The sequence below is a fragment of the Lepisosteus platostomus genome, chromosome 2, assembly GCF_059453375.1.
Source record: "Lepisosteus platostomus isolate fLepPlt1 chromosome 2, fLepPlt1.hap1, whole genome shotgun sequence".
Classification (NCBI taxonomy): Eukaryota; Metazoa; Chordata; class Actinopteri; order Semionotiformes; family Lepisosteidae; genus Lepisosteus; species Lepisosteus platostomus.
The window spans coordinates 67,641,791-67,648,283 of record NC_142612.1 but is presented as its reverse complement, the minus strand read 5'-3'; positions in this window follow the sequence as shown (position 1 = coordinate 67,648,283).

Here is a 6,493-nt window from a genome sequence, read left to right as displayed (position 1 = left end):
TGCATTCTTATCCATACACAGGTGAATAATGTTTATTTTGAATAAATATTTACATACATTCATAGACGACACCTACAATGATGCTAAATATATATAATTAAGAACATTTACAAAATAATGAAACAATATTCAGTTTTGAAGTAGGATACCATTGTCTATTGCACTTATTGTAAAATACTGTAATCCAGAAAAGTCAAGTTGAACACCAAATTAACCACAGTAAAGAATGCTGTAGCTTATGCTGCTTAATAAACACTAAAGAAACTAATTGTTTCTGAGAAGGGGGACTTTTGGAGCTCATCCAAAAATGTTTCTTTTGAAGAATTAAAAGAATCCTTAAAACAGATCCTTCCTAGGATTTCAAAGTACAAAATCAAAATGGGCATCATAGACTTGTTATTTTGTTGAGTCCAAAGTACACCTGGAGGAAGTGGGCATCTCTGGTGTTGACTGATATGAGGGGGTTGATTTATTCTTCCCATCCACATATTTCATGGCCTTCTTTACCCACGGTTTCCTGGGATCCGAGCAGACTCTGACTCCTCTAATTGTGGTGAATCTAAAAGAACGAGATAAAAATCTTTATTTTCCATTCCATCTGCCAGTCTCTCAAACCTCAACTCGTACATTTGGAAAAACTGCAGTACATACAGTATAGCATCTAGAAACATTTCTTTTTTATAAACTGCCAAAAAATCTTATTGTTTTACTCTCATAAAATAAGAATATCAAACAATTCTACTTACACTACGGCTTCAAACAGGCAGACGCCACTGTCTTTCTGTATGTGATAACTTGCAATTTTCTCCCGCTGAAGAACAGTATTAGACGCCTTCAGGCAACAGCTTGCTGTAGGTCCACTCCCTGGAAAAGAAATTACAGAAACGGTTGGTTTGGAATATGAAGTCTCTGCTCAACTTCCGTGAAAGAGCTTCATTCAGCAGGATGGCAGACAAATGTAACTCAAACAGCAAAAGTACTTCTATGGATCCAAACAAAATCCAGACAAATGTTTATTACAGGTTTGTTCATCAAGGTATTGAAAGTGAAGTGAAATATTTAACAGATTTCATTTGAGACAGGTACTGTGACATGAAGATTCTTGAACAAGTGTATTTAAGTTGGCTTAATTCAGTAATGTTGAACATTTTTTATCTCATGTATATTCACAGATATGAAAAACAAATAACAAATCCAAGAACAGCATGAAAAGCTAACACAGCACATGAGAGTCTTACCTGCACTAGTAAGAGTGCATACGAGCAGCACATTGAAGAGCAAGACCAGGATCGCAAATGGCTTCATTTCTGTAAGTCTTCTGATTTCTGAAGACCACCAAAAGTGTTCTGCTTTTAAATGCTCCTCTTACACAGATCAGAGTGGAAAAAGAAGGTTGTATTTCCTCCCAGCGCCCACCCTCTCACCCCCCTGTCACATACAACACCTTTTACTTTTGTGCCATAGTATTTCGTAGCTGCTTGTGTAGCTGCTGAAGTTCCGGTGCAGTACGTAACCACTATCTTGTCCAGAACCGCATGATGCAGATGCACACTAAAACCTCAACTCGGGGTAATGTCTTTTCAGTACTCCATCTGCCTGTGTTTTAACAGATTAGCAAACTCTGTAGTGGCAGTGAGCCATTCAGATTCAATTCAATCTGGCACAAAAGGTAGAAGGGTGAAGGTCTTACTGAACTAGGCTCTATGCAGGTAACCATTTTCAGTGGGTAGCCAGCATACATGGCGTGTTCAGTCTAAAGTTTAATTAAGACAAAATTTGTCATGGCTTCACCATGTATCAGTGAGTACCACCTGAAATGTATTTTATACCACAGTTAGGATTTTTATGTGACGCATGAAGACAAATGCCAAACAAAAAAACAAGCCTTGAAGTTTTGACGAGTTATTTGTAGTATTTTTTTTATGGTGACGTGCGGCAACCATCTAGTTTTGTATGTATTTCAGTGATATTTCCAAGATATGACAGGTTTTCTACGTTAGTAGTGTACAGAGTTCCACATTGTCTGCCAAAGGAACAAGCCTGATAATGGCTGTCAGCATGGGAGTAAAAAGTAATTCACAGAGTCAGGTTTTGCATCATTTTTAAAAGGATTTGTCTATTGTAACTTTGAAAGGTTGAAGCAAAGTTTAGAATTTCAGGACATTCGGGTCCAAGTATTTTCAAAGGGTTTGGTAAGTGAACTGTTGCTAACAGTCAAATTCACAAACTGTATATTCTCACCCAACCCTATCCCATCACATACTGGAATGTACTACAGTATAAAGTGCAGTATGTACTGTATGGTTAAAAGGCATAGGTAACATGCTAAATAAAGGACTAATGCATGGGCTTTATAGGTATTAAAATAACATTGATCGACTAAGACAAACAACAGTAATCACAATCTTTCAACACAGAACCAGCACAACACCATCTCAAAACCAACACAGTCTTCACTACAATACAAAAACAAGACCTCCATGAGACGCGGACACTGGGAAGTGGGTACTTTGTCAGGAGGAGGGGGCAGGCAGAGGCTCACTCTCTAGCTAAATTCATCTTTCAGTCTTAGTCTTTTGTACTACGTCAAGTATATGAAAATTGCGCTTAACTACCTTCAGCCTCCTGCTCTGCTCTACCTTCATAAAAGACTCCACCAGCCAGATTGGATTGCGAATAAGCGAATTTGCGCATGTGAAATTAGAAGATATCGAGACCCTACTTTATTGCATATTTTTTTTCAGAGGTCACTGACATATTTCTCGTTGAGAAAATAGCACATATGTTACCATACAAGTTCAATCCTGCTCAACAGTGAAGTCATGAGCGATACTTCTCTTTTTCAGTTCTGGCATTATGGGAATATAGCCTGGGAATCATGAAAAGAAAAAGAAAGGGCATGGTTACAGGCCTCACATTTTCATCAAATATTTCTGAAATTAGAAAAAAATGAAAACGCAGAGCACAATCTGGTTATAAAATATATCTCAGCAGATTCTTTCATTAACTAATGAAGTGCTTTTTAATCAATTCCAAAATTAACAAACTCATGCTGATATATTAAAGCAATAATAATAATTATTATTTGAAGTTATATGTGCTGTCTAACACTCTATTCAATATTTAAAAGATACACATACTGTAGACACAGCAAGTTAACATAGCTGATACAGAATTTAAGAACAAATGATGGTGATCGTTTATAGAACGGAGATATACTGTAGATACAGTATATCAAGCCAAACAGATCAAGTAGATGAGCTGAAGTCATTCATTACACTCAGCTGTACTCAGCCCAAGGCTGGTAAGATAAAGAAACTTGGTCCTACAGTACATTTAATTAATAAATTCATACCTTTCGCAGACAGCGTGAAGGATACATGAATGTATCCTTTTGCACAGTGCAAAAGCACCTAAGGCTTAAGGACATTTAATAATTACATTCACCACTATCCATCGCTCTCACAAAATATCTGATTATAAAGCAAGACAGAGAAAAGCATTTGGCAGCTTTATACAGTATCATAATTAAATACTGTATTGAATACTTGTTTGAATTGCTTATAATAATTCTTTTAAATGCTATATAAAAGCTAATTATTTTATTTGGAATTTTATTCTGCCGATCAGCATAACAGAGGTGCATGATGATATCATCCCAACAGCTTGCGAAGGGGAACTTTTTTTATTTGACCACCTTAAACTATTTTGATGACAACTTGGCATACAAATAAATGAGGAGAATCATTTTTTTCCCTATACAGTCCAAAGCAGACATTTTAAGGTTACAGACTCTGAAGAAAAGAAAACCAACTCACAACATTTAAAGAAAGCTAAAAGAATGCAATTCATTAGATTACAACCAAAGGTCTGCTTTGAAAAACAAATAACACAGAATATAGTGGAGTAAAAAGAAATAATATTGAAATACAGGTACAGGTACGTGTAGCTTCAGGTTCCATTCATTCACAGAGCAAAATTTCTCTTGCCGAAGAAAATGTACATTCTGTACATTTTCTGATACTGCTTTATCAACAGTAACCGTACAGTGTAGTGTGCAATATATAAACACCTAATAAGACTGCATTCCACACTTCTGCTGTTGTTGTTGCTGGGATCCAGGAGCTAGCATGAACACATGATAACATCTCAAACCTTGAAGAACTTATGAATGTAAGACAGGTCATTACTGGTGCTTAACAACCTATTTTGTATTCATAAACATTTATTAAACGTAAATATGTTGGCAGAAATACAATATCCCTATTGATTTCTACTGGTACATCCTAATTTTCTGTCATTTTCTGTAAGTAAAGAGGGCAGTAAAAATGGACAGCACTAATCTTCTCCAAATGGTAGACCCAGTACTGCTTTTGAGCAAATCAGGTTTTTTATGTTTTAATTGAGCTGAATAAAAAGACACACCAACCAAGTTAAAGTATTACCTATCCTGCTCAAATAGTCTTAGTGTGGAAATCTGGTGGTATCATGGTGTGTGACAACACATCTGCACCCTTTCAGAACAACTAGGAAACTCCGTTTTCATGTTCCCATAAGGATTACTCATTGCACTATCCATCTGTATGCTGTCATGCTTTGACAGCTGCACAGCGATGTCAGCTTTGCTCAGACGTAATATTATAATTAATATTAATTGGAATTGGACAATATTAGACCAATGAAACAATGTTTTAAAACATACAGGACTAGAATTCTTCATACCTGCTAATTAAACAGATAACTGCACTAAGGGATGCTAGATACTAATTTATCACTTATAAATCTATAATTAGAGTAATCTTGACTTCAGAAGCATATCTGTTACTTTTCTGTTCCTTTACGAAATAAACATTCATGACTAATTCATTTGTAATCAGAAATTATTAGCAGTCTGTGGTTGAAGACACCAAAACCTTTTATTAATGTCCCCTCACCACAAAGGAGGGAGAAAAAAGACCCATCTTTGGTGTTTGCTGATGTGAGCTCTGTGGTCATCTGCAGTGACACGAGTGGAAGGAACACTTTGTTTCCTCTGTGTGTGTTGCTAGCTGAAACCGTGAGTCCTCTTTCTCTTCACATGCTGAAGAAGAGAAACTACTACAATCTAATATCACGCTTTATAACACTCTCATGTGTGTTTCAGAAGGTTGCTTGTTTTTTTATACAGTAGGTACAGTACTTTGAAACACAAGTTTGATAGTCATGAAACCATGCAAGTGGGGGTGTTTTAAGAACTGTAGGATGATGTGTGGGCGGGAGTAGAGGTGGTTGGTGGTTGATTTACTGCTATTTGCTGTTTTATAACCTTTCACTTGTTAGTGATATGTGCATGTGCACTGTTGTGTACGTTGTATATATGCTTCCCTTTTTACAAATGTCTACATTTCACAAATGAGCACCTACAGAAGACTTAAATGTTGTTTCCAAACATGGTCTTCTCCGGAACAAAGTTACACTGAAGCTACCCACAGGTGGATAAAGGCCCATCTCAGGTCTCGCATGCTAAGTATCATTAACTGGGATAATCTATAGAAAAGTGGACAGGTGGGTTCTTTACGATGAAGTGTCACAAAAAAGACTGAATGCCTGGGAAATGTAACTAAGCTACTGTAAATTCAACATCTGTTCTCTCTAACACATGGCTGAGACATAGATGTGTGCATGACAGAGGAAAAAAGAGACATTAGTGAATCAAAAAAAGCTAGCAATACCTAAAATACTGTAAATATCTGTTTTCCTTTAAAAACAGACAGTGAGCTGTTAAAATAAATAACTCCGGTACTGAAATAGCAGTTGTCTATAAGGAGTTTCATAGAAGAATTATATTTTCTTGTCTGGGTTTTTGTTGACCCTCCTATTTCCTTTTGTTGTATTAGGATTTGCGGTTTTTGTGTTGAAAGGTTCAAAGGGTTTGGAAACGTCAATGTTGACAGTTTTCATGATCCAGTCAACTTGTGAGGTAGTTTTCTTTACAGCTGTCTCTGTTGGATGTCAACCATTGTGACTTTGTACAGTTGTGGAAATTCTAAAAGAAGAGAATGAAAGCATTCATTTCTCTAATCAGGTAATATATACTGTATGTAGTTAAAAAAAAATGGAGATTTTCAGAAAGAATTCAATATCGAATGCTCCAAAAAAACACATCATGATTGATCAAGGACACCCATGCAAACTGAGGAGTGACCAAGGGGCAGCTACAGAGGTGGAGACGGTGGAGGTAGCATGCAAAAGACAAACTGTAACCAAGGAAGAGAAGGGGGTCACATACAGTACAGTATTAATAGTGTTTTAGAACAGGAAACGACATCAGGAGTGACTGCTAATTGCCGACAGCTGAGTCGGATTGAATTTGATTGTAGTCATCCCTACTGAACTTTTGTTACAAGCCCCATTAAATACACAATATGTATGCAGCATCTTTCAATATAACATTCATTTGAAAGTCCATTTAGAGTCTACCTGTTTAAGGTTAATCTACCTTGTCTGAGTATCA